This window comes from Taudactylus pleione, unplaced genomic scaffold, assembly GCF_031769625.1.
Source record: "Taudactylus pleione unplaced genomic scaffold, aTauple2 ptg000296l, whole genome shotgun sequence".
Taxonomy (NCBI): Eukaryota; Metazoa; Chordata; class Amphibia; order Anura; family Myobatrachidae; genus Taudactylus; species Taudactylus pleione.
Window position 1 is genome coordinate 20852019 of NW_028284698.1, and position 12873 is coordinate 20864891.

General features: G+C 34.6%; 1 long non-coding RNA gene across 1 annotated transcript in view; it reads left to right on the plus strand.

Moving 5' to 3' along the window:
- Positions 1 to 12873, plus strand: part of LOC148511752 (uncharacterized) — a 91912-nt gene that overhangs the window by 33198 nt on the left and 45841 nt on the right. Inside the window, exon 3 of the long non-coding RNA XR_015880240.1 lies at positions 7085 to 7165. This is a non-coding gene — a long non-coding RNA (uncharacterized LOC148511752). The remainder of the gene's footprint in view (positions 1 to 7084; positions 7166 to 12873) is intronic.

Here is a 12873-nt window from a genome sequence, read left to right on the forward strand (position 1 = left end):
AATTTTGGAGACTCTATTGCCCTCACAGGTGACATTCTATATTCTTTCACAACTACTGTTTGCTGTGGCCTAATAGGTCCACACACATAATATTCCATTTTGAAAACCCTCCAGTCATGCGCCACTTTGCAATAGCACATAGACTATGGTTTGACCCTATAATACCAGGGGAGGTATGGCCCAATCCTATCACACACTTGACAACACACCAATCCGCTCCCCAATCATTTATTTCTAGATCGTCCACTGTTGTATGTTGTGGTATATTTACTGCATTACATATTACTGCTAAAAGGGTATTTTATTTATTGGTAAAAGTTTGTGAAATAGGATGTGGAATGGATTTTTATATATTTTAAATATTTCAACAAGCTGTGAGACCGTTCTAAATAATATTTTCTTATAGACTCTAGCTCTTTTGATATTCAAGAAAATGCAAGACAATAAAATTCACCCTTAACTGCACAACATTTTTTTATGGTTTAGTTTCACAAACTTTTCTTCTGGTAACCCTTTTTTTCCCAATAATAGCAAGAACAACGTAAGTAATACAGCCACAATAAAAATAAATAATTTGCTTGCTTCATTTATCAGCAATAATAGACAATTCTATCTATTTTGATTATGATCTATTTTGATTATGAGTTTCAAGTTGTAATGTATCTCAGCACTCTCCATACGGTGAAAAGATGAGATTTAGCAGTATGAGGACATTTTTTAAAACAAATCTTTTGTAAATACAAGAAAAGTTGTCCTGCACATAATCTACAGGACTGCATACAGTACGACAATGCCATAACCACTTGTCATGTTATTTTATATTTTACAAACAGTTAGGAAAAAAATATTATAAAAGATATTTATACAATGAAAAAGTACCAATACTCACCTAAACTCACTGCTGGCATGTCAGGTATGTTCCTATGGCCAGGTACTGTAAGTGTCTCACTGGTCTATAAAGTAGAGATGTGCGCATATATTGAGTTTAGGTTTTGGCAAAATGACCCTCAAATGTTATGATTTTGGTTTTGTGCAAAACCACCCTCAAGTGTTTTGGTTCAGATTTGGTATTTATTTTGGATTCCTTTAAAATGAATAAAAACAGCAAAAATCATGTAATCTGGACTTGTTTACATGCAATCCAAAACCAAGATTTGTGAACTTACTGCAGACCCACGCTGGGACTTGGTTCTACTCAGGACCCCAAAAGTGATCTGAGACAGGACTCAATTCAACTTAGAACCCCAAAGTTCTGATGGGTTCAGTTTTCAGGAAAACCAAACTGCACATATATACTATAAAGAAGCTGGAACAGAGGAGTCTGGAGATAATCATTTTATAGGCAGGAATGTTAAAATATATAAACCAGCAATGATGGTAGAAGTATACCCTGCCATTGCTGGTACTTTCTACCATTCAGTACCATCAGATAAAAAAGCACTATTTAAAATTTACATGGGCACAGTATTCTCTATGCATTTCAGAACTCATTATGTATGCCAGACCCTATATGATACTTACTCCATTTAAGAGGAGGGGCAATGCAGTTAAGGTAAATGTACAGTAGTTGCTACTGTCATCACAGTATTTACAGGAAGCAGAGCGCTGAAACAGTAATAAAGCTTTCAATAGATTAAGTATATTTAAAAACTTTTTAAAGCAAGAATACATACAGTATTACACTTAAAAATTGAAAGATAAAATGAGCATGCACTGGTAAAAGAATTTTAGTGTCCCACCGTAATGCATTTCGGAGGGAGACTCGTATAACAGGATATTAGATACCATAAACTGATCAGTAGTACAAGGTCAATATAAATTTAAACCCCAGCTAATATTTTCTATACATAGTATAAAATAAATTCACTGGTAGGCATCTCTGTTTGGGATAATGTCAAGAACCATTGGATGGATTTTGATGCAATTTTAATTATTCTATAGAACACTTGTCAAGGAAGGTTTAGATATATGAAACCTTAATGTATGACAAAAGGGAGCCAAGCAGTGACAATTTTATTGAAGCAAAGCAATGCAAATACTGGTCCCTGTTAGGTGTCTGTCTGTTTATTTGGGCTAATTTCAAGAACCACTGGATAGATTTTGATGCAATTTTCACTATTCTATAGAGTATTTGTCATAGTAGGTTGAGGTATATGAAACACAACAAAAATATTTAAAATACCAGCGCTGATTCTAGAAATAGGGGCTATTGCCAAAAATTTAAATGGACAGTTGGAATAAAAAAAACAACAACAATTTAATAAAATCAATTACAATAATTCTCAAACAACATCAAAAATGTATAAATATAGATATATGAAACATTAATGTATGATATAAGGGATCTGAGCAGTGATGATTTTAGTGAAGCAAGTCTATGCAAAACCTGACATCAGAGAAATTTCTTGGCTTACGCTGCCTAAACCATAAAAGATATATCACTACCATGGACTTCATTATAGACCATTTAGAGATTGATATGTATTTTCCGGTTTCTCCAGAAAATTGTTGTAAGCCCTGTGTACTGATATAAAATTTCAGTTTTTCCCTTTTATTACCGCTCCTATTTAAATTGTGAAAATGTGTTTTTTTTTATTTCAAACAAGTCCAATTCCTGGTGAAAGTCTGCTTTGGCATGACAATAAATAAAGCACAGGGACAGACACTTAGGGCCTGATTAAGAGTTGGGAACAAAGAGAGATATCTCTCTCAACTGATCATCTTGCTGAAACCATGCTGCACTGCAGGGGGAGCAGATTTAATATGTGCAGAGAGATTTAGATTTAGACACACACACAGACACTCATTTGATATACAGTTTAATGTACAGTACATAGTTCACCATTATCAATTTCAGTAAAGTGCCAAATATAACATACCTGTTAATGATAATAATCTCCAGGGAAAGAAAGTATGATCTTGGCTTTAAACATGTGTATATTTAAATGTGGTATTCCCTATTAATGCTTATTCAAGGAGAGGGTCTAATTTCAATATGTTTCGGTTCTTCTTATGCAATCTACTTACTACTATAATGTCCAATGATTGTCTAGATCAGGGGTTTCCAACCACAGTCCTCATGGCACACTAACAGTCCAGGTTTTAAGGATAGCCATACTTGAGCACAAGTGACTTAATTAGTACCTCAGTTATTTTGATTTAACCATCTGTGCACAAACAAGGATATCACTAAAACCAGGACTCAAATGGAAGGCCTTCTTTATAAAACAGCTTACATTCTACTTGGAAGAGGACACATTTTAATAACAGAAGTGGGTGTTGCTTGTTGAAGATTGGGACAGTTGTGAGGGTGCATTAGTATGAGTCCGATTGTACAAGTGGAATAGGGTAGCTCTAATTCTCTAATAGAATGTGATCAGATGTGGTTGGAATTTCAATAAGTGGGTAGCAGCACAATATAAGTCTTGTAGGCAGGAATGCGAGGTGTTGCCAGAAATGAGCCGAGGCTCAATACAGATGTAGAGAGCAAGAGGGAGAGTATTTAGAAACCAGATTTAAGATATATGAAGGTGTGGTGTTTTTAAAACCTTTGAGTATACAAATGAGTAACTTGAATTTGCTACTGGTGGACTTAAAGAACCAGTGTAGTGATTTGAAAATATGTGTCGCGGGTGTGGGGCAGTTAAAGAGTAAAATAAGTTGTTTTGCATCAACAATTAAGATTGATTGAAGTGGAATATATGGAGAGGGCAATGACAGTAAAAAGGAGGTGCAGTAGCATCTTGAGTAAGATTATGCTGTCAATAGCAATAGAGAAATCCAGTAGGAAGATTATGGAGAATTGACCCTTAGACTTTTCTATAAGTAGATCATGTATCACTTTTGTGAGAACAGTCTCAGTGGAATGTTGGGGGTGAATGTCCAACTGGAAAGTTAAACATTAAAATAGAGGAGGGAAAGTAAGTTAGGCAGTTGGACTCAAATCATGTCAGTAATGTGGAAGCAGAGGAGGAAATAAAAAGGGCAGAGATTGAGTCAATAACTTGTGTAATTAGTATTGGTGAGACGGTACTTATTTGAAGGATGATGGAAGAGAGACAGGTTGAAGGAGTAAATTAACGCTGTGCATGCAGTGGGGGAGAGTAACAGAGATGTTGAGAAAGAATAGAGTCGATGAGACAGATGAGATGCTCAGATGAGTCCTCAGACTTTATATTTAATTACTGGAAAGAATGGAGGGTGGGTTGAAGAGAGTATGAGATGGTGGGTGGGATGTGCTTGATTTGGCATGCTTAAATATATAAATATGTTAATTTTGTCTTTGAAGTAAGTTGCAAAATCAAGAGCTGTGATTGAAGAAGGGGAGAGGTGCAAGCTGTTATAAAATTGTGTTGAAGGTGGCAAAGAGGCAAAAGGAGTTATAAAACTTGGTGGATATTAGAGACATGAAGGATATTTGCTTGGCAAGTAAAAGGCAGTTGAGATAATGGTCATGGGAATAAAAACCTAAACAAAATAATTAAAAATAGAAAACACAATAGATATTAACTTAAATAAGCTGCCTAAGGACAAAAAGAACAGCAAATCATTAGATATAATGATACAACACAAAAAGAATATAAATGTTCAGCACTAATACAAAGCTGCTCTATTAAAAAAATAACTTTCTTAGCCAATATAAAACAAATGTTAATTCTGTACATAAATAAGAGCACTTCTACTGAAATGTGTAAACAGCTTCTGTCTGTCTGACATATTTATTAAAATAACAAATGAGAGTGCTAGTGTAGAGGGAAGATTGCAAGATAATAATGTATAATGTAAATAATAATAATGGTCTGTATTTAGTTTGGTAGATGAATGGGGTTCTATGCTTACTAATTATGTATGGTAATTCAGTAACTTTACATTGGACATTGATGTGAATCTACAAGGTAATGCTTGATAGTATCAGTGAAAACAAAAATACGTATTTAAATAAGATTAAAATATATATAATATCAAAATAATTAAGTAGATTAAAATATAAATAAAATAAACAGAAAATGAAAATGGATATTGTTGGTAAAAAAAATGTCTTTTCAACAGTCCCAAATCAAAGTAATGTTTATAGCTCTTGAGTTGTTCATTTAGCTTGGAAAACCTACTGTAAATATAAGGAACATGGTTTCTTACCTTCATTGTCCCTATCCATCCCAGACTTAGCTGTAGCTAGTGGATTATCCACCTCACCTACCTCCATGATCCAGAGAAGTGGCAGCCAATTAGCTCCATTGTCTGATGCCTTGCTCTCTACTGTGAGTGATGAATTCAGCAGGATGATGTAATATCTCTATGTGTGACTCACCAATGCATTTCATCTACTGTGGGAGACTTTGTCAAGGATGACTACACCTGTATAGGGAGGCAAATATAAAGGGAATTTCTGCTTATTGATTGACTCCAATTAGTGGCTTAATTAAAAACTTTATTAAATGCATATTTATTACAGAAACTATGAATAAATACTTATCTGTGTACATTACTTTATGCATTGCTCCCAGGACATGTGATGAGTATGGAAATTGGTTTAAATGGTATACAGACAAATTATCTTCGTAAAAAAATTGAAAAAAAACTAAAATTAAAAAAAAAATTATGAAAATGAAAGTGGATACAAAAAAAATTAAGCCAAAAACTATCAAAATAAACTACAGTTATATAAGATAACAATTATATGAAAAAGAGTTAAGGACACATTATGGGTTAAGAATGATTTTAAATCAATGTCTATGTTTATTCCTCCTGGGGCAAGGGTCTTTATATTGTAAATCAATGCAGTGTCAATTCTGGAGATTTTTTCCAGAAATATTCCTTCCTTCCAATCAACTTTACTTGCTGAATCCCCAAGAAATGTCAAGCCTCTAGGATTTTTTTTAGGGTGTGTTAGAAAAGGGCTTGTATTTTTTTAATGTTGTAAATATTCTCAGACATTCTAGTTTTCAATTTTCTTTTTGTATGTCAAAACCTTTTAAATAATGAAATAAAATAAATAGTGGAACCAAATTCCAGATTATTCTATATAAAGACCTACAGTACACCATGAAGAACATTCTTACCTCTAGCTGCATCCCTCTCATAACTTAGAATGACTAATTTACCAAAAGGTTTCATTTCTGTACAGAATGTTTAGGCTGTCAGAACCAAAATACTCAATTCACATCATCTTCTGTATACAAACTTTCACATCTAAAGCAAAAGGTTAACTTTCAAATTTGAAAACCACATCACCTGCATCTCCAAATTAATTTTGTATTTATTAGATTACACCTGCAATTTACAGTATATTGGACTTATAAAAAAAAAATTCTGAGCATATTTGCAACATTAAAAAAGTACTTCCCATCCACATTGTGTCACACACTTTTCTAATACACCCTAAGAAAGATCTCAGAGGCTTAAAATGACTGGGTATCCAGCAAGCAAATGAAGATTGGAAGGGAGGAAACTTTCTGGAAAAAAATCTCCAGAATTCAAACTCAGTGGATTTTCAAAGTGAAGATCCTTGCCCTAAATGGATTAAACATAGGGCCTGATTCAATATGGATTGCTATTGCAATTGCAGTGCAGTAATCGGCAATCAGGTCTGCTGTGAAAATATGCTATTGAATGCAATAGCAATGCTGTCGCATTGCCAGCATAGAAATGCCCACTGCCTCCCACTATCTCTATCTCAAATACATAACACCTTACAATCCTCCACCAACAATATGAGTACCATTGGCCCCTCATGCAGAATCACAGCATCCCTGACCTTATTTAGAAAATTCTAAGCACATTGCACATAGAAAGTACTCAAGCTGCGTATGCAATCGCAATGGCTAATTTATGCACATCCATGCAATGGCATTAAAATGGTCAGGCATTTTGCCCTTGAAAAAGTCCAGTTTTTGTGGGATGAAATGCATTGGGACACATCTGTCACTATACACAGGACTGAGCCGATATTGACTATATCCAACTGCATATTGTTATGCGCTATCAGCTGCACTTTAATTCATTTTTTTACCTTTATATAGTAGAATAAAGGAGGTATTATTATACACCATGCTTGTGTAATCATATACCCATTTGCCCATTACAGAACACATCAGCCACTGTACCTGTAAGCATACCAAGGGAGTGCTGATGGACAACAGACTACGGACCAGCAGAACAACATTTGGTAATTCATTTATACCTACCCACTTTCTGCAATTATAATGTCCATAAAAAATCCTGATTCTGCACCCATTATTCCCAAGGTTATCGTGAGATTGTATAGAAGAGGACTGATATAAACCAATTCACTTGAGAAGATACACCCCATAAAGGATTTTCATCCCATCCACAAGGGAGACTCACCTTTACCCATGTGAACATTTAACTCTATATCCCATACACTTGGAACATCCTGCCTACAGTTATTGCTCAGCAGACTCCTCAGAATTTTAATTTAACACCATACGAAAACTGAACATCCAGCCTACAGTTTTTGCATAGCAGACTAATAGACTGTGACAATTCTTTATCTTTTATTAATTCTTCAAAACCCTACACACAGTACGAATATCCAGCCTAAATATTTTGCCGAGCAGACTTAATACTGACATAATCAATATACAACCAACTATACCAACCTAACATCCATTATCAATCACATACAAGTTTAAGAAAATAGATCATATTTATATACCGTAGACCACTCACTACCCAACCAATATGGTTATTTACTCTATTGTTGGGGGTCGAGACACCTCCAAGGGTGAGCAGCTAATGGTAGATACAACACACACAAAACAGTGTTAATATATATATATATATATATATATATGCTTCACAATTCTTGTGTGTGTGTGTGTGTGTATATATATATATATATATATATATATATATATGCACATACACATTAAATGACCATCCCCTTGATTATAACTCTGAGAGCACTTGCCATTTTCCCCTATACAAATGGTCAGGCATGCCTGTGTTTCGCTGACCACCCCCCCATCACCACTCCCAAACTGTCAATCACACTGCTATGGTTCTGCATGATCTGCTTGATCGCAGTATGATCACAGTGGTGCCATCGCGCACACGCATTGCAATGCATGCACAGTATGCCACAATCTGCCAACTGTGAGCGCTGTTGCAGTTGTAATCCTTAATGAATCATGCCCATAGTCTCTAATTTAGAATCATTCTTAACCCAGTAGCCATTTGAGAGATAGTACATGTAATGTATCCACCTCTTTACATTTAACATAATTTTTTTTGTCTTGTTTTTTTGTGATTTTATTTGTAAATTATAATTTTTTTGAATTTGCTTTCATTTTTAGAATTTGTATTCACTTTTACCATTTTTTACAAAGATAAATTGTCTCTATAGGAATCACTGAACACATCACCTATTTTGGGAGCAATGCACAAAGTACACAGAAAAGTTTTTATTCTCAGTTCCTTTAATATGTTTTTAATATATATTTGATAAAGTTTTTAATTATACCCTATATGGAGCCAATCAAGGAGCAGAGCAGCCTTTTATTACTCCCTCCTCACACAATGGTATTCATCCTTTATAAAGTTTCCCACAGTAGGCAAACAAATTTGTAGACTCACACATTTATAAACTGGCCAGCACTCAATCCGGCAAGACGTGTTGTTATTCTGCTGCCACCTCCATGCTCGGCACTCACAGGAGAAAGCAGGGTGATTGTCAGCGGAGCCTATTGCACTCTGCCCCTTTAGATCATGGAGATAAAACCAGCTAAAGCCCAGTATGGATGGGAACAGTGAAGGTATGAATCTATGTTCCTTATATGGAGGCTTTCATTGCTAAATGATCATTCTCAAGAGCTAATGTACAAATATAACTTTGATATGTGATTGTTGCATTGTCTGCACAATTGCTACATTTATTCTGTTTATTAATGTTATGTCTATTTATTTTATGCTATTTATTTTGATCTATTTATTTAATTTTTTACCTATTTCAGATTTTTTATTTACACTGATAATATCTAGCATTATCTTCACATCCATATCCATTATAAGGCTTCTCAATTACCCTACATAAATTAAAATCCTTTTGTGACAAGAATCACATAGACTGGGTAAAATCCATCAGTAGCTTTTATTGCTCACCACAGGCAGGTACACAGGATATGGCAGTTTCACAGGCAAGATGTCATATAAAGTCTTCCAATACAGCAATATTTCTTAAGTGGACTTGCAGGTCCAGGAACCCTAACACTAGTCACCCCAGGCCTATAAGCTGGATGACTATTTCACCGTCAGGCTCAGTTTCCCCAGTGTTTTTGCAGTTCTTAAACCAGCTTCTCACAGGTGTCTGTAATTAGCTGCCTTTCCAGGCACTGATTGAGGCAACAAACAAAGAAAACTTATGCACCTAGACACAATGTCATACAAAAAAAGGCCTCCAGCAGTATAAATAGAAAGGGACCAAACTGCAACCCCACAAAAGCAGAAAGGAAGAAAAATACTGCACTGGTAGACGCAGATATTTTCTAACCATTTACAAACATATATTCTTATTTTAATTCTCTATTAAAATAAGAATATATGTTTGTAAATAGTTAGAAATGTTTTTTATTATTTATTATTTTTCTTACCTATGTTAATGTGTATGCTTATTTATATGCTTGATCCCTATTTCTATGTTATATTATTTAGACCTCTTTCATTTATAAACACCTGTTATTAAATTTATTATTTTTATATATATTGTCTACCAGCGCAGTATGTTTCTTCCTTACTGATTGAGGCAACACCTGAACTGGACATTTACACAATCCTAATGCCCTTGCTCTGCCAAACCTGGGAGATCTGGATATTCCACATTTACTTCATGTGGAATTATGCTGACCCTGTCACAATTTGAACCCCCTTCACTCACCTCACTATGGGCTGTATTCAGAGGCGGCTGTATGGTCTACGACTGCACGGCCACCTCGTTGTTTGTCTAGTGCGCATGCGCACAAGGGAGCCAGCTCTTTCGTGCGCATGCGTGAGACCCACTACGACCAACAGCGCTAGTCATAGCGGGTCTCTTTCCAAAGGGGGCGAGCTGTCGATGTTAATTGACAGCTCGCCCCATTTGGAAGGCGGGCCGGGGGGGTGACAGCCCAAATGGAGGCATTCCCATGGGAACACCTGGCATTTGGGGGAGGCCCCACTGACATCACTAGTGATGTCAGTGGAGAGCTTCCGGCTCTGACAGAGCCAGAAGCCCTCCGGGGCTTACGACAAGTGAGACCCTACCCTAGGGTCTCGTCGTAAGCCCCGATGGTCGCGATGGTCAATGACCATCGCGACCATCACCCTAGCGGTCATTAGAGCTATGGGTGTTAACCCACAGCCTAACGACCGAAACAGAGGCGGCCGGTCAGGATGCAAGCGGCCTCCCAGTTTCTGAGCGACTGCTTGCATCCTCCGACCGCCTCTGAATGAGGCCCTATGTGCAGGCCATTATTATAATTTACATTGTATATTATTATTCAATAAATAACAATCATTTTAATGAACATTATATCCATACAAAAATGGCAAAAGATTATTTTCAAATATTGTGTTTGCAACATTTAAAAATCAAATGTCAACAATTGCATATACCATTAAACTAGAACCAGACCAGTTTATGCAAAGAGAGATGAGGGGGAAAATCCAGTGTCACTGACCACTGATATAATCCATACTGTAGTCTAATCATCAAGCTTATTACAACTTTTTTGATGTTACATTGGCTGGATTATAGTACAGGTTTCCTACAATATGTATATACTAATATCGCAAAGGTCTTTAGTATCACCATTATAAGCACTAAAACATATGATTCACAGTGACAAAAATCTGAATACAAAATACCAGTCAACCTGCAATTAAACTTGTGATAAAATCATATTCTCATAAAATGTTCTACAACACCAGCTCTGTGAAATATTTCCAGGACACAGTTACTCCAATGAATACCCTAATCACCCATCCAGCAGCATACATCTAGGACACATTCACCATCACATAATACAGACTTTGTTTTTGAAAAGTAAGAAGAATTCAATATTGTTACAGTTCAAAATTGTATTCAACTACATTTTAATATCATAACATACTTAAATCACATGAAAATTTAAATAAATATTTAATACATGTTATTCTTTTAACACATATGACAATGACAAACTCTCTAAAGGTAAATATACTAAGCAGTGGCTTGAAAAACATGCAGTGTTTTGCTTTCATTGTACTGCCATTTTAAATTTTATTATAAATTTCCTGCTTAAACATGTCGAGTAGCTGATGTTTTGCAAGCTGATGCTCAGTAAATGTTTGGGGTCAAAGTTTGCAAAACTGCAGATGTTCTAGTGGTTTTGCCACTGCATTTAAAATATCATTTTTTTTGTAGGCAAAATTAACCAATAAAAAAAAGTATCACTTTAAAAAAATCTATTGCTTTACATAATATGGCAAATTTGCCAAAATATGATCTTTACTTTTGCAAAATAGGACTCTATTACATTTGCTGTTTAATATCAAATAATACCTCATACAAATGATAATGTCACTTATGCATAATATAAATGATGACACACCAGTTATTTAAAATTATTTATATTAAACATATATATATATATATATATATATATTATTTAAAGAGGATATAGACAGATGAATCCATGTCATGTTGTACACCTTTTTCAGTTTAACATTATTAGATCAGTGTTTTCTCCTACCACCAGAAATATGTTATACAGGAATATACTGTAGATCATATAGGTAACTATATATTTTTTTTCCTGGCCATTTATGTTATTATTTTATTTACATATGATAGAAGACACACTTATCAAATTGATGATGTAGTTTAATTATTCATATGGAAATTATATGTTTTAGGACTTTCTATTTGAAAGCAAAACATGTTTGTCAGAAGCTGTTAAATTGGATTTGAATTGATGTCATCTCCTTTCCAAATTAAATTACCACATTTAATTAGTTTACTAGAAGCCTGTCTTAAACCACATTAGACTGTCGCTTCATACCTACTGAATATACATCTCCAGGAAAGGTCACTATTTGGTAATAACTGCCCTTGCAATTATTTTGCAGAATAATTATCACAGTAGCATCTTATATTGTTAATTGTCTGTGCTTGTCAATAAAGTAGTCAATATACCTAAGAAATAACTAAATTAGTACTGGTACCTGTACAGACCTACAGTAATACACTTTCAAATTTATAACATTTAAAAATTATTATTAATTTTACTTGTTTGAACACCCAGACCAACTACAAAATTTAGTGTGGCTGGACTCAAATTTTTCTTGAATTGTATTCTGCTACTGTGTATTGCACTTTATCTGTTTATGATTTCTGATCTGTAAAGACATAAGACGTAATATATTGTATGTCCTTTGGTTGATTCAACAGTTCTTATTTCTTTTTGAGACTATGTTTACTTTTTATTATAAATGAACAGATTTGCAGCACATTCAGTAGTTATGAGAATCAAGTTCCCAGTTACTGTAAGGCCATTTAACAGTGATGTGAAGTCCTTTTGATAAAAAATGCTATTTTTGCTCTGCCATTCTGTGGCTTTTCATTGTATTTCAATTGTTTTAGTTAATCCTTTTCAGTATGCTTGTAGTTTAATAAGAAAAATATCTGAATAGAATTTTCAGTAAAAACTATTAAAAAAGAAAATGTTTTCCAAAACATTTAACAGAAAAAATAGCTTATTAAAAAAAAAGAAAGAAAAAATAATAAGTATAGATTTGCATTCAAATTCTTTGGTGCAAACTTGTCCAGTCTATAGATCAAAGATCCATTTATTATGTAACTTCAGAAACAGTGTTGACCTCATCTTGGATTGGGTACCC